Here is a 21,061-nt window from a genome sequence, read left to right as displayed (position 1 = left end):
AAAATATCAGTCCCCTATACACCACAAAAGGTCCTCCTCGGCATCCGACGACCAAATAAAGTGTAGCCACATATCTGACCCACGCCTCAGTGCTTATAAGAGACGAGCTCTTATACGCACTGTGTACCTATACCTTTCGTCCGTCTGCCTCGAACAAAGCCATGCGTGTTGTATTCAGCGAGAAAGTTCGTCTGCGCGGAGATGCGCTGTCAAAACTTCGATTATATTGTGCAATGTGTATCGGCCTGTGTATGGACGGATGAGAAGATAAGGATCAGAGCGTGTGATAGACGCGTATAGAAAGTGCGTGGGTGGGGAGCCTTAAAATCAAGCGAATTTGTAAGAGATAAGCGGTATTAATGTTGTTTACATTGCGTATACGACTTCTCGCTCTCTCAGGCGCGTACGTACTCCAGGAATATCTTATTTGTCCAGCAACGTCGATTGCACTGACTTACGAGGCAAATTTAGACGCAGCGCAAGAAAAAACTACGCAGCCTCCGGCATACTACACATTTTAAGTTTAATTTATTTACATCCGAACACGTATCCTTCACGCATGATCGAGAGAAAGAGAGAGACGTGTTAATGCAGCCTAGCCCGGCTACATAATGACACCTGCAGGATTACATTGAAAAAAAGGAGCCTCGCGCGAAATTGATTCGCCGACACGAGCTCGGAATTACCCGCGCGCGAACGAGCGCACATTTAAATTCATCCTGATTACTCATTTGGCGCAGCAACGGCCGTGCGCGGCTGGAAATAAATTTAGAATACATAGCTGCGCAACCGACCGTAACGAGTCGATAAAGCAAAGTGTATGCAGAAAATGAAATGGAAATTTGTGTATCGGGTTACATACACGTTCTCCGTACCGCTGCGAGAGATGGTTTTTCCGAATCATAATCATCAGATCGTCGTACGGCTTTTTTGTGAAAGTTACGCCCTTACGATTTAACGGATTTGCATAGACAGCGTCAAATCTTCAACTACGCCGACGTGTATTTCCCACCGACGCTGCACATCCCGATTCGTCAGAAAATCGCTCGGCTCAGAGACAAAAGAGGGATACGCGCGCAAGTACGCAATCTCTCTCTCTCTCTCTCTCTCTCTCTCTCTCTCTCTCTCTCTCTCTCCCTCTCTCTCTCTCTCTCTCTCTCTCTGGACTACCGGTCCGTCGCGATTAGAGGCTTATCCTTTTTTTCAGAATTCCCGGGACCGCCTCGAGGGATTCATCTTCGGCGGCGAGAAAGGCGAGTATAGTGTGTGCCAGGGGAGATGGGTCTGGGTGTGGTCGGTAGAGGCAGGAAATTTCTTCGATTCCCGGAACGCGAGATCTCCTCCTACTCTCGACGCCGGTGTGCGCGAGAGAGCGACCTCTCTGGTCTCTGTTCTTGTTTTCGAGAGAGAAAGAGCAATCAAATTACCGATCACGCGTGGTTTCGCGGGGTATTATTTTCCAGGGCTCGTTGTATACGATTATTTCGAGGTCGTTATTATTTTATTCTTCATTTTTGCCGTTGCTGGCTTGTTAATGGTTATTAGTCTCCAATTATGAGTTTTCAGCGTACGAATCGAGAGATGAGTATTGGTGCGTATGGGCATAGCAGTGATACGCTTACAAGAGTTACAAAATTTATGCTCGGGCCACTTCTGGACCCGGAAACTCGCGTCCTTAAAGGACTCCCACGCGAATTCCGACCTCTCTCCCGTATTAATACGCTGCCGTGATTCAATTACAAATAACGCCATCGCACTTCAATCAAAAGCTGAAAAAAAAGAAAGTAACCGGCGAAACCCCAAACGCATAAATCTCGACTAACCATCCCCCGCAAGTACACGCGCATAAGCATATACTCGCGGTCAAGTGAAAATCTCACAGCGACGACCCGTTAGGATATTATTGTTTTATATTCCCGCGAGCAGAAACTCTCCTAATAAGCTTCCACGACGACTGTATAGACTCCGTACGGCGGCCAATTACCAGCGAACGTATGCAAGGCTACACACGTGCATGTGTCCCCTTAGACGAGTGATTTGCGGTTTTGGGGACCCGGGCTAATTACGAGACTTGCGGCTCTCTCTCTCTCTCTCTCTCTCTCTCTCTCTCTCTCTCTCTCTCTCGAGCTTCCGCGGAAAAATGCGCTGTATACTGCTGCTGTTTGCAACGGGAGGTCCCTGCTCTTCTGCCTACGCCTTTTCTCGAGGTAGTTTATACGACGGACTGGAGAAGAGACTCTCTCGCGGTTTGCGCACGGCCTGGCTCTTCTTCGGGACTCGAAGGATGTGATATCGGCTGTTATAAATTTCGAATATTATTAAATGAGTGAATTTTGACAAACAGCATTTGTTTTCCCACGACTAATATAAAACCACCAGAGTGTGAACTCTAACAATGGAGGATCTGAGTGGTCAGCTCAAACCAGATAAGCTCGATCGAAAACAGGAACTCCGCACTGACCCAATTCGATCATCCAATATTCAAAACCGCCGGAAAAAAACAACACGTTATTCCATCACACCGAAAAAAATCGCTCTGCGTCGGATTCGCGAAAATTCGCGCAGTACCTACACACACATACACACACAGCACGGCTCTCTCTCTCTCTCTCTCTCAGTGGTGCAGCAGGAGGCGCAGAGTCCGCGCGGCGTCGAGGTATCGATCGTCGCAGAGAGCTTCAGCCGCCGCCGTCGCAATCGACTCGCGCAAATGCGGTCGGCCATGCGGGCTCCTGGCCTTCCTCTGTCTCTCTCTCTCTCTCTCTCTCTCTCTCTCTCTCTCTCTCTCTCTCTCTCTCTCTCTCTCTCTCTCTCTCTCTCTCGCTCACTCAGCCGCTCGCGCGAGTCTGCAGTGTGCACGTGAGGATCCGGTTTTTCGGAAGAGAAAAATTTTTTCAACGTTATTTGCCGATTAGCATTGTTAGCGGGCGTCGACATTTATTACGAGTGACCTACTTATTCCGTGGACATAAGCATCGTTTGTTGTTTTATTTTTTTATTCTAGAAAGAACCGATCGTTAATATTCAAATCGAATCAATGTGTCTTCGGTACACACGTGCTCGCGAGCTATCACTTTCACCGAAAGCCCATCTCTTTCGCAGCCTCGGATCAAAAATAGCATTATATGCGTCAAGAGAGAGAAAAAAAGCGCAAAGTGAATCAGCGAAACGGTTCATCATCCTCTGCCGAAATCAAAAGAGAACGTAAATCCGCTCGTAAAAGCCAGTCGACTGGAATTGACTCATCGGAGCGTGTATCTCTATATACCCGCTAAAGAAACTGCACACACAGAGTTGAAAAAAAGTCAAGCGCTCTCGTCTCTGATGTATATTTTTGCATATTCAGCTCGCGGGCTTCTCTGTAGTTTGAGAAATTTTGAATAATTCTCACGTCGCAGTAGTAACAGTCGCTTTAGCCAGACGACCTATTGTCGAGAGAAAGAGCTTGCGACTTCACGTGTATCGAGCCGCCGATCGAGAGCCGGAGCTGGGAGCCGTTTTAAGCCACTTTGGAAGCATGCATAATCCTATTAAACGTGTCACTGCTCGTGTCAACAATCTGACAGCCGACAAGATATAGGAGAGCTGCGATACCCTCGATGCATGCGCGCGCGCTCCCTCTCTCTCTTTTACGCGCTTTGCCGATTTTTTTCCTCGAGGATTGTTGCTGCTTCGAGTCGTTCCTTTCTCTTTTTTCTAATTTTCAGCTCCGAGCGAGTGTGTACGTATGCGCGTATCATTAGCTCGCTGCGTTGAGTGAAAAATGTGTGGGTTCTTTTGAGAGAAAAAAATGGAGGATAGTGTCATCATCGTAGTAGATAAGCATCTTGTAAATAGACTAGGCCATTTATTGAATTTCGGCTGTTCTCTTGTTACACATGCGGACAGTAAACTTGTAAACAAGTGTCGAGGTTTCGAGGGGAATAAATTTTTCCTTTTGAAAGCTCAAATTTATTTGTATCAATCAAGCTGACGCAACGAACAGAAAATAAATTTTCTTCTTCGTATTCTTTCCTTCCGAACGCCTCTCTCCCTCTCTCTCTCTCTCTCTCAAATTTATGCATAATTATACGCCTTTGATAGCCACCTTCGCAATTAGCACGTTTTATAACCCGGTAATCCGTGTTTATTGATGTGTAGACACGGTAGCTCGTTACTCACTTGAAAAAAGGAGCCGCCGTGCTCGTGGGAGTTTGAGAAAAAAGCACTCTGATCAGATGGATATCGTCGTGTGTGCTGCGCGTATTACGAATGTATCTGATACATGGCAGTTCGTTACGCGGTATGCCAGATTTTTTAGAGACGATGTTTTCTTAATTTACAGCTGAGCGAGTGCGCGTAAAAAATGATGACGTTTCATAGCGCGCGAAGCTATGTTTGTTTACGCTTCAGGACTGTGTGCTTAATTGGGAAATAAATATGTAGTTACGAAATAGCGCATAATTAAAATTTCACTCTCGTCGTCTACTGCTGGCCAGCTTTCACAATGAGCAAAACTTTTTTGCTTTTTTTATTGCGTAACGAAATATTATAACGCCTGGTGTGAAGATTTTTGTAACGGTATGCATGAAAATACAAACTCGCGTTTTCCGGTGTTTAATCTCTCGCTATGCACGGAAATTCAATTAAGCAAGCCAGCGCTAATTATATTAAGATAATCAGCAGCTCGCGCTCGCTATCTCGTGCATTTTAAACACACACAGACGAATATCGCATTTTCACCTGAGCAAATATAGATCTTGAATTTCTTATCGCAACGAACTGGAATGGCTCTATTATGCATATCCACTGGAATAAATTATTATTCGATCCGCCGATAAATCACAAAAATTCCCTGAACGCACCGCGTCTCGCGTCCGTTGCTCGTTGTTCGCCGATTATACGCACACGGCGGGTCATTAAAGTGCGTTTAGCGATTATTATAACCGCGAGCGCGCGCAACAATGCAAACATAATCCTCCTTCCAAGAAACCCTCTCGGCATAAGGCATACATATATTTATAGAAAAAGGTCATCCTCATAAAAGCCGGCGGTGCGATTTTCCGCAAAACCGGTGCCGCCGTCGACGTCGGAGGCGCAATTAGAGACAGTCTCTCGAGTCTCTCGGAGCGCGGGCCAAAAAAGGCGTAACGCCGTTAAGAAACCGCTTAAGCCGCCGCCGCCGCTGCGTAACTGTTTGCAAAATCTGCATTCGCGCATACGTGAGTTTGATAGGCGGTATGTGTGTGTACACAAGGGTAGGATCAAGATAGGCGCGGGACAGAGTCTGTAGTATACGCGCAGAGAGGACGACGACGTGTGTTGTTCTGCCGCATCAGCGCGTTATGGGCCGAGCCGAAAGTCTGAGGGTTTATCTATTATGGTGTGACCAGCCCGTGGGAGACGTGTGTGGCTCTTTTTCTCCGAGGTCAGCAGAGAGTTGAGAGGCTGCGCGCGCGACGACTGTGAGAAACGTTGAATTTTTCGACCGAGGCGGATGTGCTGTTATTCGGAAGAAACGGTACGAACATTTCGATTATCTTAAATCAAATCGAAAAAAAAAACAGCCCAACAATGCACCGAGTGTATGATTGCGTTCTCATTAGTACATTGTTCCATATCCCCGGCTCGTAAAGCAAGCATTGATTTTTTAGGTGGATTTCAGTAAAATTTCACACAGCCGCATCGTCGTAATGAAGTACTCACTGCGCTGTTATCATCTTTACGACTCGGCTTTACGTTCTTTTGTTCCCTTCCAGGTAAGCAATCTAAATGAATCAAACTCGGCAAGTAAATAAAGCACACGACGATTAGAAAGTCAACGGCTCTTCCTCGAACAACCGACTTCCGAACGAGATTTGAAAAAAAACGATTCATTTCAAGTTTGGCACATACGTCCAACAACAATAAGACACAACAAAAAATCAATCTAGCCCCGGAGGTACAGCAGCAGAGAGCAGAGCGCGAACTGGAGCATGCGGCACACAAATCCAAAAAGCCTCTTTTCCGGCGAAAAATCGAAAGCTCCAATCCCCGCGACCTCGTCCCGTCTCTCGCAGGACACGCACATAAAGCCGCTTTCGAAACATAGAGAGCGAGAGCAAGAGAGAGAAGAGAAAGATGAGCCGGCCGATAATAAAGCTCTGCTCTCTCTGGCATTTCTCCTCCATTTTTTCCCCGGATATCTCGCCCCTCCGGGCTAATTAGGCAGGTTCTTTCTCGAGGAGAGGGACGAGTTTAACGCTTCTTTTACGAGAAAAAAATGAGAGGGAGACCGATGCTCACTTTTCTAGAATGTCGCGCGCGATTAGCATAAACGCTGCTCTGCCGCGCCGGAGAAGAAAATCGCGCGCGCCGTTAAACCTCGAGCGCGCTTATAACTAACGGACGAGCGGAATTCGTGTGCGTGAGCGACTCTTAAAAAAAAAATTGAAAAGAAGCGCGCGCTAATTAAAGCGCGACGAACGGTGTTGGGAGCTATTGTTTGATGCGGGAGAGAGAGAGAGAGAGAGAGAGAGAGAGGGAGAGAGAGAGAGAGAGAGAGAGAGAGAGAGAAAGAGAGAGAGAGAGAGAGAGAGAGACAAGTTGCGGCCTTTTTATAATGACTGACGGATGTGCGTGCGCGCGAGCTCATTTGAACTAGGAAAAAGATTAAGGGTATTTGAGTGGAGATTCTTCCGAGGCTAATAGTTACTGCTGCTGGACAAATTATGTCATTCTTCTTATGCCGCCGATGCTGAGTCTCGAGTGTGCTTATGCGATGAAAAATGACTCGTCTTAGAATTCGAGAAAAAGTACACGCGTGTGTTCTCCATTAGCATAAAAAATCTTTTAAGCTTGTGTTTGAGGCGAACGGTTTTCCTCGCGAGATGCACCGCGAAAACAGACGCGCGAAATTCTATGTCGAATCGCGTACAGCAGCCGAAAGCTGCTGCATTGGAAGGTTGTCATACAACATGTATAATAAACATAACGCGAATAACAGAGGATATTTAGAAGAACACGAGAGAGAGAAAGAGAGAGAGAGCGAGAGAGATAGGGCTTTATTCGACTTCACGGCAAAATAGTAAGATACATACAATTATTACATAATATAATGAATACACATAGAATACACTAATAAATAAAAAATATACACAGATATCACAATGCCTTATCACAGTAGTAAGGTAGTTATCACAAGTATATCAATTTAATATCACAGTTCAATTAAAACATTTAAAGTCCTACAAGAGTGATAACACCTCCGTTAGAAAAAAGAAAAATATTGCACAAGATTTTTGGCTACGTCATTGCTGTAATACTAAACTAGGTTACGGCCAAAGACCGAGTCTGACAAGAATAAAAAACAAAAAAAAAGCAGCACCAGAGGGCCCAGAGTCGCTACGATTCGGTGGCCAGCAAGTGCCGTCGCAGTGCCCTCTTGAAAGAGGCGAGTGATGGTAGGCTTCGCAGAGTAGAAGGGAGAGAGTTCCAGAACCGAGCTCCTTGGACCTGGAAGGCCTTAGCTCCAGTTTCGGGAGGGATGCTCAGCTCCGGAGGAACTCCCCTACTGGAGAGTCTCGGCTTGTGTTTGCTGAAAAATGAGGCCAGATACGAGGGTTTACCGATCCGAATTACTTTGTAGAGTAGAATGGCCTCAAAGTAGAGCCTCCTGGAATCGGTGCGAAGCCATTCAAGACGCCTCCGATAGGGACTGATGTGTTCATCCCTTCTAACCCCGAAGATAGAGATAGAGAGAGAGAGAGAGAGAGAGAGAGAGAGAGAGAGAGAGAGAGAGAGAGAGAGAGAGAGAAAGAAACGAGGAGCACAAGGAAGCAGCCTTGCGCCGATATAAAATTCAAGTATACACGCGCGGACGACTCACCGAACGGCAGTCGCGAGAGATCATTTCGATATCGGAAACACGAAAGAGCGCTCCCTGCTTCCGGACATGCCTTTTCTCAATCTTGTCGCTACGCAGCGATAACAGCGCGGACTAATTAAATCACGCCGAATTCATAAAACCAAAATAACGCTTGAAATATCGCGCAGGTAGTACGGACAAATCTGCGGAATGAAAGAAACGCCCGATTAATATTCATAAAGGCGAGTCTCTCTCAGCCAACCTCGTAAAACACACGGAAAGATCGCCGGCCGATTTCGGATGCACGAGCACGCACGGCAAGGGCTGTGCTTGTGTGAGAGAGAGAGAGAGAGAGCGACTTTCTTCTTCTATGCAGTCGGAGCATTTGAGGAGAGATTTCAGATTGTTGCGGCTGTATAACGTAAATCACTCGTACACGAACAATTTTTATTTTCTCATAAAGAGTAGAGATACCAGTGATTATCGTACTCACGGTTGTTCGTCAATTTCATAATGGAAACTAATTTACCACCTCGTCCGACGATAAATCCAAGAGTCGAACTCGCATTGTTTACACTAAAACACCTGAGCGCGCGCCGCGACGATCCGACGGCGTGTGGATCTCTCCCTTTCTCGCATCAGAATTATATTCCCCGCAAGCGCGCTCTCCACCGCGGCGAGATTTATGCGCTTCCTATAGGGACGCTTTGATGTTTGCTCTCTCTCTCTTGGCCGGTTAGGTTCTTCTTTTGCGCTCGGGCCGATTTTAGCGCTTTCTTTTTCGCGCGCAGTGCGTGTGTGTGGGTGAGGCCGTTTTGGCGAGAGCTTGTTATCGCGGGATGTGTCACGCCCTGCTGACTTATACGTTCCTCGCTGGCTGGAATTTCTTGCACTCGATCGCACTTTTTTTGCAGGATACGTTCGTTTTTGAAAAATAAAAAGAAAGAAAACACTTAGAGCGCGCGCTTGAAGTTGGCAACGATAAGCTGAAAATCGTGCGCGAGGACTCGGCGGAGCGACGGCTAAATTATTCAGGACGGTATTATAAGTAGTAGGTATAGCAGACTCGTTCGTCAGGAGCGCACGAAATGCGCGCGAACGAAAGTTTGTCGTCGTCGTCGGTAGCGGCGAATAATAATGCACACACAAGCTTTCCTATACACCGAAAAAGCTCGGGCATTTATTATTCTCTTCGAGCTTCCCGCTGACATTACACATTTAACCCTTTTGCCGCAGCGCTAGCGACTCTCTCTCTCTCTCTCTCTCTCTCTCTCTCTCTCTCTCTCTCTCTCTCTCTCCCTCTCTCTCTCTATTTTTCATCGATCCAAGTTCAACGACTGGTATCCTAGCTGACACACACAGGCACACACAGCGTCGATCCGAGCCGCGCGTATGCATAATCATAAAGAATTCACGGCAAACTCGCGATGCTCTCCGTATGCGCTATTCACGGGGAGTTTGTTAATGATTCATCGCGCGCGGAGTTGTGTCGGGAACTCGTTGTGATATCGGTCCTCGCGAGAATTTTCATTTTTTTCTCTGATCCGCGAATTACCGCGAACAATGCCGGTATTTAAACACACTTCTCGATCCATTATGAGCGGGCGCACAATCGATCATAAAACGTAATTGATTAGTCATTCTTGTTTCTCGCTTACCTCCTGTCCTCGACGTTTTTCAGGTCTCGAAAAAATCCCTACGCAAACGCATTCGCGGATCCCCGCTAATCGATCTCAAAAACAAAAAAAACAAGCCCGGCCACAATTAACACCCGAACAGTCGAGCGTCGAACGCCGGCTAAAGCGTATATAGATATGCGTTTACTCACTTGTTTCTAGAGCAGCGTGTATTTCGCCGGCGTTTCAGCGGCGGCCTTCCGCGGTTTTTTCACTTCCGTCGCTCGGCTGCTGCTCTTATCCGGGCCGCGCAGCTCAGAGTCGTTGTCGGCTTCTCGGTCGTTGGCACCGAGCATCACCACAAATTTATCTCTACAGCTCTCACATTCATACATATACAACGGAACGTCCTCTCGCACTTCTTGCCTCCTCTCAATACCTCATGATCGCACTTTTTTTCCTCTTTCTCCAAAAATACAACCGAAACACTTCACCGAAAAAATAGATCCTTCACTTCTGTGTATATAATCTGAGCACAAACACACTGTTTCAAGGTCACTCGCGTCGAAGAGGCCAACAACAACTACAACAGCAGCAGCAGCAGCAGCAGCAGTACTAGCAGCGACGGCAACGCGACGCTACGCTCCCATTACTTGACCCCGCGGCGATGACAGCGGCTGCGGCAGCATCCGTCGAAAATACTCCCGGCTAGGCGGAAGGTCGTGCGCGGCGGAAAAAGCCGAACCGCGTCGTAAGCAGTGCCAGTAAAGTGGCGGCAATAGTATAGAAGCAGTAGCCACTGATCAGCTGATCGCCACGCGCCTAGCGGCAACGGCCGAGCTTGCGCTGACAAGCTCTCTCTCTCTCACTCGGTTTTTTGTTTATCTCTCTTCCTCCTCCACTCGCCGCGCACAGCGCTTATCGCCGGAGACTCTATCTCTGTCTTTCGCGCTGATTTTTATCTGCCGTTCTGCCGCCGATGCTCGAACTTGCTCCGCTGAAGCGCCGGCGCAGTAGGCTCCGACGCTGGTCTGCACACGAGAGCTTCTTCGCGCACACTGCGGTGTATAGTTAGTGGGCGAATCGCAGCGACAGAGGAGAGAGGAGAGAGAAGAGAGAAGAGAGAAGGAACGCACTGCACAGAACAGACGCAGGGGGCTCGAGCCGTGCGACAACGATAAGGGGGGTGCGAACGCAACGCGAAGAGAGCACTATAGGTCATATGTACAAGACTGTTTCTCGGAGGGGAAGCGACAGGAGCGCGCGAGCCGTGTGATAAACGCCATCCGCTCGTGTCGGCAGCCGGGCGTGCACTGGCTGCTGCTGCTGACTCTCTCGCTCGGTGCAGCAGCAGCGGTATAACGTATACACACGAGTAGAGCGTGCGCCGCGCTCTGGTGGGACACGCGCTGCGCTGTAGTGGGAGGTCGCCGGAGTGGAGGAGAGGACTGCGGGGCTCTCTCGCTCGCTGTGTTGAGGTTATGTGCGCGAGTGTGTATATGTGTGTGTGCGTGTGTGTGTGTGTGTGTGTAGAGGATGAAGAGCGAGGAGGAGGAGGATGTAGGTAGTGATGGTCTTTTCACGTGCGCGCGCGCGGGCCAGAGGTACGGTGCAGTCGTGTGTATATATACATACCTGCGCGAGCAGTTTCGCCTATGTGCATCGCGGGAGAGGGATGCCTAGAGGAGGGCAGTGTGATCGAGGATTGCGCGGTTGCGCTGCAGTCGAGGTGGGGGTTCACGTTGAGGTGTTGTGATTTTTTCACAGATCGATGTTCCATGGATTTGACCTTTCGAGAAAATATTTGAGGTATACACACTGTCACTAATGCGCATACGCGGCTCCTACAATGTTTAATCGCTAACACAATCAAATTTAACAACCGAAGCGAAACCTTCAATCACTCCGACATCGGAACAGCGTAAAAAGTAAAAGTCGATTGATCAACGCATGGAGAACATGCGCACACAGGCTGGCCGGCCGTCGTCGAACTGCAAAAAGTCGCGCACATACTTTTGTAGGTATGCCTATAGGTATACGCGCGCACACGCCAAGCGCAGAAAGTGACGTAAGAGTCGCCTGTGCTTGACTCGAATTAGTCTCCTGCGCTGCACTGCATTAGCGGCGCGCACGGCTTTTTTCTCCTTCGGTATGTGTATATAGCTATAGGATATAAGCATTGTCGCATTGTTGCGCGCTGCACGTTGTCATGCTAATGCGGACGTTTGTAAACACGCGTGACTATTGATCGCCGCGTGGATTCCGGAAAAAGTTGCCGAGTTCAGCCTTTGATCTCTGCGGATTTTGGCGGGTACCGCGTGTCGACCGGATCGTGTGCAAGTATCGATTTTGCTGGTAATGGCGGGGGTTAATTGTAGTCGTTGTTTTTTCAAATATGCATAGAGTGGAAGATCGAAGACGGTTATCCTGATGCGTTACTAGTAACAGGCGTGCGGTCGGGCAAGCTTTGCGCTGTGATGGATACTTACCTCTATATTCCTACTCTAAAAAAGGCATTGGTAATAATGCTATTCGTTCTCTGGTGGTTGGCGTTGGCAATATCTTCGTATATGTTTGAATTCCTAACCACAAAAAGTTAAAATGGAGATATGATAACAAACGCCCTTTTTTAATTCAAATTTGAAGCTTGCTTATTTATCAAACATTTGAATTTCAAAAACACTGTTGAAAGTCTAAATTAAACGTAATTTTGATCCGTTAGAACGATATTAATTTATTAAAACAAAGCAGTTTCGGACCGGCCCTTCAGTCACAAAACTCTCCGTGCCTGTGGCAAGTTAAAATAGGTGGCGCAGAGGCACTTTTCCTTTGCCCTCATAACAATACGCGTGCGTAGGCTAGATATAGTGGTGTGCCACCCACGATAAAGCTGCCTTGTTTGGCCTGCTGCTTCGGTCGCTCTTGTTATAAAAGTGTCGAGTCGTTATCTTATTTAAGGGACATGGTACAGTCCTACTGTACCGGTCATACCCGTCATATTGTAGTTTTCAAAACCATTCAATGAATACTTAACCGAATGTGCTAAAACTTTCAGGATCGCTTTATTCAATGAAGATGAAGACGGGATAACTCGAAATTCAACAAAAATCCAATTTATTTCGCACGGCTTTGCGCTCAGCTGATAAGGAGCAAAGTAAGCTCTTATACTCTCTCCGTGTAAAATAGTGAAATTTCACTGATTGATAGTACATATGCGCTAATTTATACAGTGAAAAGTATGCAACTGCCAAATAGTGACTATTCACTGAATGAATTAGTGAAATGTTCACTGCTTAAATCAGTGAAAATCGTCGGATTTTAAATCGATTAGAAATGTACACTGAGGAACAAAAAAATTAATTTCTTTCTTTGTTTATTTATTTTAGACTTATTATTTATAAATTTTTATTAATTTAGTATAAAAATTATATTATTGAGAATCAAATAAATGAAAGTAAATTTTTTGTCGGTGGCGGGAATCGATCCTGGGTCATCATATTACGTTCAAAATTTCATATTAAGTACTTCAACGTGTACAAACTAAAATTAATAATAAATAACGGCAGTTCATAAATAATAGCATAGTATATCTCGAGCTTTGGTTTTTATGCGCAGCACATAGAAGGAAAGCAAGCGGAGGTGATAATTTTTCATCTGAAAACAAAACCTCAAATCCACCTACCCTATAAGCACCAAAAGCTCTTCAATTAGAGGTTATTCTTTCGAACGATTGCTTCACGAATAAATAAATGCCTCAAGTATGCAGCTATCTAGTATGCCACATAGTTTTTCGTGTCTAGGTGTTCGGGGTCGGCGATGACGGACTCTAGGAAGTGCGCTCCGTAAATTTTTGTAAAAAGCTCACTTGTAGACGTGATTCTCTAGCTTTATGGAGTTGTAGGAAGGACGCATCGTTTCGAAAACAAATAACGGATTGCTAACCTCAAAATTAAAAAACATTTTAATTGACTACTCGAATGGAAGTTCGATGTTCGAGCCCCATATATGGGGCGAAAATTTCGTCCGTTTATCACGAAAAGCCTCCCTTTACGAGATGTCGACGAAAAATGTATTTTTATATGCGGGCCCTGAATCCCGGCATCGGCGACCCTCTGGACATCATCTATTTGTGATTCGTAATCTTACTTTCTCCTGGCCAGGCATCAGTTTCGAGAGAACTCCCTTAATAAATATTATATTCTTGCCCTCGCTTTCCCCCAATGTTCAAACGTATTAACAAACATTATTTCCTATTAAAACTTTTCTGCAGGGGGTGAATGGGGTATGTGGGTTTAAGAGTTTCAGTTTTAGGATCGCTCCTCTCATTTGTTCACTGTTGAATAAGTGAATCAGATTGACTTATTCAAAAGTGACATTTTCACTTGACAAAATAATATTTATGTTAGCGTTTCACTGATTAGAATAGTCATATTTTCACTGTTCTAAAAGTTAAACCGAATTTTGGTGTCGTCAAAATAGTGATTTTTTACACTGTTTTACACGGAGAGAGTACATATTACGTATTTTTGTTGAAATTCGAATTATCCCGTCTTCATCTTCTCATTAAATAAAGCGATCTTGAATGTTTGAGCACATTCGGTTCAGTATTCATTGAATATTTTGGAAAACTGTAATAGCCGGGTACGACCGGAACAGTAGGACTGCACCATGCTCTTAATGTTCTATATTCTACCCTAGCTTGCTTTGAACAATAATTGGGAATTAGATTATGTCGTAGAAACTGGCGTTTAGCATGCGAAAATACCTCCACCTGAATATCCTATCCAACGCACACACGCAGAGAGGCGATGACGAATGCCGACAGGTCAAGTCGAGCCGTAAAATACGTCGCGCTCACGCATAACACATAAGGGGGCGGCGTCGAGAATCATCGAGTGCAGGCGCGCAGCTTTTCTTCTTCCGCAAGGTGCAGCGCGCGCGCGCGCGGGAGATGCACCTAGGCGGCAGATCCGCGGACTCCGATAAGATCCCCGCCGAGGTCGAGAGAGCGTGCTTTATGAGCCCGAGATTGTGGGTGGATATTATTAATCTGCTGATCTGGAACGGCTCCGCGAGTATATGCCGATTTTTGCGCCCGTCACTTCGTGTAGTATCGAGCTTATACATACCTTTATTTGATTGAAAAATCGGCAAGCGATCCTTACCGACAGTCATTAAATTCGGCTGTTAATGGCCTTTCGTCCCGCTCGCGACTGGTAAAAATAGGAATTCCGCGCGCCGGCCGATCGATATCTCGCGCGATTCCAGAAAGAAAGGCGGGAGAGCGAGAGCAATGGCGCGTTGGTACTGCCGAGGCGACGAGTCCGAAATATCTCAGGACTGATAATGAGCTGATCTCGGTAAAGATACCGCGTGGCGGCGGCGCGCTACACTTGTTTCGCCCCGGGGCTCGTTCGCACATTTCATCGGTATGCCATACGGATGATATACATGTTTTTAACCGCGCTGCACTCGTCGTCTTTCTCCACAATACCACACACGCACACACGTCATAGTCGTAAAAATTTTCGTAATAACAGTATCGCGCGGAGAAAGCAATTTTCGTAGCAATTTTCGAATGTTTGCTTTCGGAAGATCGCGATCGGCAGTTTCACCTCGTTTATCTCGGCAGACTATCATAAATCGCCGGGACCCACCCAACTGCGAAATCGTAACGTACACCGCGTATACGTGTAGACTCCTTATTACGGAACACCGTAAAAATTAATGACACGCGCATCTCGTTATTAAAGTCGAATCGGACATTGCAAAAGTATTACAGTTCGGCCATTTCAATTGCAATGCCAAACATCAGCGTCTAATTGCTTATGCTTCGAACTTCTTCGAATCATCGTAAAACGAAATTGAGCTTGATTATTCCGAACCAAAATCTCAACGATCTCCCCCTTTTTCCCAAAAACTTGGACGTGTCCTCGAGAAATTTGCATAATAAATCATTATAAATTTCGAGCGTATCATCGGCATCATCCTCGCGCGTTTAATTATTTTTTATGCAAACTCTTTCGGCGCACGTAGTCCCAATAAATAAATACACCTCCCCGTAACTCGCTTCCCCGAAGAATCCCCGCGCGATACCCCGGAAAATATATTCCCCCCTTGCCTCGGCTGAAATTTAACAAGCCGACCGGCCTCCCAAAAACTTAACGATGTCAATATCGTTTAATCAAACCGTAATCAGAAAACGCTCGGAAATAACCGTGATCTCGTCCCGCTGTGTACAGTCCCGCAATCATAATACCGATTTAAACTACCCTCGCCGCGCTCGACGAAAAAAGAATCAATTTTTACGAGCCCGATCTCTCTCTCCTCAGCGCACTTTACAATCAATATTTCGTTCGCGAAGACAAATTGCCGGGCAGGTTCTCTGCGCGCGCGCGTGCGAGCGGCAAAAAAAGCCCCGGCAATTTGACTTTCAAAAAACTTTCTTCGCGTACATGGCGCACCATCTGACGGACAGCGTTATGCGCTCGTAGAGGTAATTCGCGATCGCGACGAGATCGGCATGCTAACAGCGGTTTGTCGCGGCTTTTTGGACAAGAGGATTGAAAGTGACTGGGATTAATGCGCTGCAGCCGGTGCTTCGATCGATGATTATTATTGAATGCGACGCCTGCGTGGTTCGAAGGTCCCCTTTCGGATATTGTTCGGGGAATCGAGCGGCGCTTTGGGATGCGCAATAATTCGTGATTTGTAGAGCGCGGTGCATATAGATTATCGATTATGGTTTTGCAGCTTTTTGCGCGCCCGGACTCGCCTGTCCCGAGGCTGCCTGCGCGCGCGAGATTAAGCCGATCGCGATAACTGTTATTTAATAACGACGCTTCGCCGTGTGTTTACCTTTAATTTTTCTCTCGATCGGCATAATTTTCCTCGGCCAGTACGCGAAATCGGCAAAAGTTTTAATCGGCAGCCTTTTCCTCGAATCCAACTTGAAATTCTTCGAAATTCGGGTCTGCAGCCTCTGTTATATACGCGAAAAGTTGTGCAAGTCTCAGAGTTACGAGTGTGTATCACGCAGCAGAAGCGTATCAGACGCGCATCCTCCGAGCCGGCTGAGCATATGCGAGCGCGTGATCGCCATACGGACCGAGCCTCCCGTCTTTTTTTCTGCGATGTAGTCGCTTGCCGCTGTTGGTCGGCCCGAACTTTTTTTCTGGATCTCTCTTCTCCACTGCACTTTTTCGAGCGCGGCTGAAGGGGGACATCGACATCTGTATTCCGCGCGAGGAGTCCGCCGATTTTCTCGTTTGCAGTTGCAGTGCAGGCCAGGCTTGATTTTACATGCGTTTTTCGGATGGGTATTGTGCAGTTTGCGGCAGACTGAATAATGGAGCTGATGCGGTTTGCGATTATGTAATGAGAAAGGATTAGCAAGGACAAGGTGTCTGGGTGAAAGTAATATCAGGGGTCGGCGTTGATTATTTCATTAATTGAATTTTTTATGTATTCATTTGTTTTCTTTGTTTTATTTGCTGAGGAACTATTCCCTTTTTAAATACAAGATGTCGTTACCCGAAGTTTTGGCTTTGACGGTGCTTGTCAACTAATATGAACATAATCGTTAATAGCTCTCGATGTAACGATTTTATACAGTTTCTCGTTAGCTTTTGGCAAAAGCATAGTTAGAAGTACCATGCAGTCTTCAAAATTAGCGCAACAGTAAAGTAGACCAATAAAAGTCTGCAGTATTTCATGATTTCATCAACTTCGATTTAACAGCAGCTGCCTTTAGAAGTGATATATAAAGCTATTTCTATTATTTTGAAAATTTTGGAGAATTCCTAGTAGAAAATTGAGCCTATTTCTGGGCAGTATTTCTAGCCAATGCGTGTTATAAGGTGAGGATTATCTGAAATTACTGGAAACACTCGAAACGATTGGTACTTTATTTTAAAATTTTGACCAGTAATTCTGCCCAGAAAGAGGGTCAATTTTCTACCAGGGATATTGTTCGTTATTAATAATAATGAAAAATGAAAGTTCTCTTTACAACTCTTTGTTCTAAGTTTTAACAACGTTAAAATCCAAAGAAAAAACCTACTCGTATACAAACTCTTACAGTAAAACTTGAACAAGCTATAGAAGTCGTGCCGCAACGAATGTAAAGTCAGACTGGACGTAAAAAAGCGATAAAGGTTTCCGAATTCGGTGCTGCGTCGAGGAAATTAGAAGCCGCTTGTACGCGTCTCTTAAAGCTAATTCACAGCCACGAAAGTCATAAATCCTTGAGCTTTCTGATGACAGCTTGCAACGATGGCCTTTGATTAATGGTCGGACACTAAATCTGCGTATGGTTTTCAAATCGTTCATGCAGTACGTACCGTGGACTATATATAGGTATTCATATAGTGGTCTAACTTAATCAATTTTCTGTAAGTAAATCTGGTACTGTATTTTCAACATAGAAAACCGTGAGAGCGTTTTTCGAACAGAAAACTATTCAAAAACTATACAACTGAAAATAGCTCGGACACAATATGTAGGTTTATTCATAATTTTTATTTTGCTCCTTTCTAGAGGAAGCAAAAAAAAAAAAATATATATATATATATATATTTATATATATATTCATAATACACTCGGCGTGCATGTTTTTAAAGTGTTGGACAGTGAAATACATGCGGTTTTTAAAAATATCTGTATAAATGTGTGTGCGTATGAAATTAAGAGTGACATACAAATCTTACAATCATTTATGATTGACACTACAACAGTAAAAGCTATTTCTTAAGATGATAACTAAATCATAATTCCATGATCGACGTATGTAAAGCAATATAGTATAATAAAACAAAAACTATGCGCTTCAATTCACGAGTCTGTGCATCATAAGTCAGTGTCAAGCCGAAAGTCACGCAGAATTCTGTGTAGATAAAACAGGGGTGGTGAATATCTCGCATTTAAAGCATATCCCGGTATGCCCTACAGATTCACATTTTTTGATTGCACAGCTGTGAAACCAGTTTCCTTATACAGGTGCTAGATCACCGCTTTATTAAAAAACTACAGAAATCGCGACAATGATATCTGACAACAGTCAACATTCACAGGTTCAACAACAGCACTTTTCTCGCCAGCATGCATAGTCTGGCCCTCAGTATCAGTCATATAGACTCGATGATATTGATGAACGACTCTTTTTTCGTATCGAGAATACGATCTTTTAAAGAGAAATCTCTTGCGTACATCAGGTATTTATTCTATTATACTATATAGTGCAAAAGGTATTTACACTATTATATTATATAGTGCAAATTCTTCGATTTTAGTGTATTTTACTACTTCTTTTGAACCGTCGCCGTTTATACTAGCTAGGGGCACCTCAAATAGATCCAGTTCGACACTTAGAAACAAATTTGATACTCAAATCCCTTTATTAGCAAACTTACCACAGAAGATTGCAAGATGTACAGGTAACCCTGCTAAAAAAGTTAATAAAAGTTGATAGAAATCAATAGGATTTTTTATCGACTTCAAGTCTAACTTTTAACACAATTTTTGCATTAGAACACGATATAAGTAGATAAAATTCTATATGAAAAAATTAAATAGAAATTGATGGAAGTTTAAGAAGATTGAGTCTATAGCTTAAAAAATTAAAATTCTGATTTTTCATATAGAATTTTATCGACTTATATCGATGTTATCGTGTTCTAATGCAAAAATTGTATTTAAAGTTAGACTTGAAGTCGATAAAAAATCCTATTGATTTCTATCAACTTTTATTAACTTTTTTTAGCAGGGAACCGCTTAGAAAGCCAAGAAAGATGTTTTTTGCATAATAGAGTTCCGAAAGAAATATTGCCATATACTTTTCTGCATCTAGAGCTCGATTTTGCTGATAGTAGTTTGTCCTACAGATTCTTGATGACGAAATCAACTGCCAAGGCAATTACATACCAAAATCTCTCCGGGATACTCAAGACCACAGGATACCTCCACTACCAATAAAGACTTAAAACTGCAGTGTCTTAATCTTGTTGATGTAAACCTAGGCTACAAACTTGAAGCTGCACCAAATTTTCTGAACCGACACCGTAGTCTGGACATCGTTGCAATTCCAATGTCCATGAAGAGTCGGTAAATTATCCTTTGAAGTAACGTTGGATATATTCTGAATTTCTGGCTTACAAAACCCAAACGAATAATAGACAATAAAAGTTAATCAAAACTCAATTTGTTCAATGTCAATAACTCGGAAGAATTGCATTCGATCTTGCACAACGTTTTATTTTTACCTTCTCAACCCAATAACACAAACGACCATCAGCCATCTATTTTCCCACACTATGAGATCCGAGAAACATCGACCACATCCGAAAAATAAACATGTTATTTCACAAACCCACCACTGCGCAGCTACACATCCGTACAAACAGATCGCATCCACATGTCGTTGACCCGCGCAATAGCTGTTATCTGTCGCTCCGGGAGAATCAACGCGCTTTTCGGCCGTAGGAAACGTTTAATCTGTGCGAACGCACAGAAGACGCCCATGCGTGTACGCGCAACAGTCTACACAACTGCGCCCATTACCATAGGCGTGGCGAGATTACGACGCGATATACATACGCTCGCGCGTCGATGATGAGGGTGGAGTGAGGGGAGAGAGAGAGAGAGAGAGAGAGAGAGAGAGAGAGAGAGAGAGAGAGAGAGAGAGAGAGAGTTTGCTTTGTTTTGCTGCTGCTGCGGCGGCAAAAATGACGGAGGCAGTCGAGAGTAACTCAATTATTGCCTACGGCACATATGCGAGTTTTTAATTAGATAAATAGAAGATGATAAATCAGGAAGAGTCCGATGATACTGTTTGTTTGTTCGCTTGACGTTCGTGCCGGAGGATGACGGTTTTTCGAGAAGGGAATGAGCAGATTCAGTTGAATGTGTCGATAAATTTTGCCTTCAACTGGGATCGAATAGATGTGCTTTTAATCAATTAATTTGGTCGAGCATAGCGCACTTTTACCCGAATAAACATCAATTTCCGAGTTAATTAATTATAATGTTTCCATACACCGCGTGCGCTCTTCCCTGTAGAAAAGGCTGAATTTCCAATATTATAACACCGCATCCATTGAATTATTATATCAAGCCAGGGAATATAGCTAGGCCAACAACGCACGCATAATTTAGCCCGTGAAATTTTTCTCCTCACTTGCTCTATACGCATAAATAACCAACTTTCATTGGCGCGCCTGGCGTTTCCATATCCACACAACGCCGAAACCTCTCCTCGATGCGCGCGCATAATTAAACCGGTTAATTATCCCCGTATTAACTTGGCGCATAACTCATTATTTCTTATCTCTGTGAGAATTGAAAAAAGAAAAAGACTGGGACGTCTAATGAAGCCGAGCGCTGAAATTAAACGTTCTCCCATATTTGCACGATGCGCCGCCGCAATTTGTAATTAACCTACGTTCGACAGATCCTTATCAATTAAACCCGCGGATTTTCGAAGTGTCGAACGCGTATGTCGCGCCATAAATCTCGCACACGGCACAGCGAAGCGTAGGATGATTCTCTCGCGTACGTGTAGAGGAGGGGGGGGGGGTAGGGCGAGATCCATCACTCGGCCGTCGAAGCCCTGCCAAGAGTCACT

General features: G+C 44.9%; 1 protein-coding gene and 1 long non-coding RNA gene across 2 annotated transcripts in view; one reads left to right on the top strand and one right to left on the bottom strand.

Moving 5' to 3' along the window:
* Positions 1-11,118, bottom strand: part of LOC100115031 (Krueppel-like factor 7) — a 378,332-nt gene extending 367,214 nt beyond the window's left edge. The window contains exon 1 of the mRNA XM_008215036.4: positions 9,654-11,118. The gene's annotated coding sequence lies outside the window, so the exon portion shown is untranslated. The remainder of the gene's footprint in view (positions 1-9,653) is intronic.
* A 52-nt stretch (positions 11,119-11,170) lies between these two features.
* Positions 11,171-19,638, top strand: LOC116415851. Its single transcript, XR_004226406.2, has 2 exons — positions 11,171-11,250; positions 19,323-19,638. It is a non-coding gene; the product is annotated as an uncharacterized LOC116415851 (long non-coding RNA).
* The last annotated feature ends 1,423 nt before the right edge of the window (positions 19,639-21,061 follow it).

The sequence above is a fragment of the Nasonia vitripennis genome, chromosome 1 (assembly GCF_009193385.2).
Source record: "Nasonia vitripennis strain AsymCx chromosome 1, Nvit_psr_1.1, whole genome shotgun sequence".
Lineage (NCBI taxonomy): Eukaryota > Metazoa > Arthropoda > Insecta > Hymenoptera > Pteromalidae > Nasonia > Nasonia vitripennis.
Note: the sequence above shows the minus strand (reverse complement) of the source record. Positions and strands in the feature narration are given on the sequence as shown.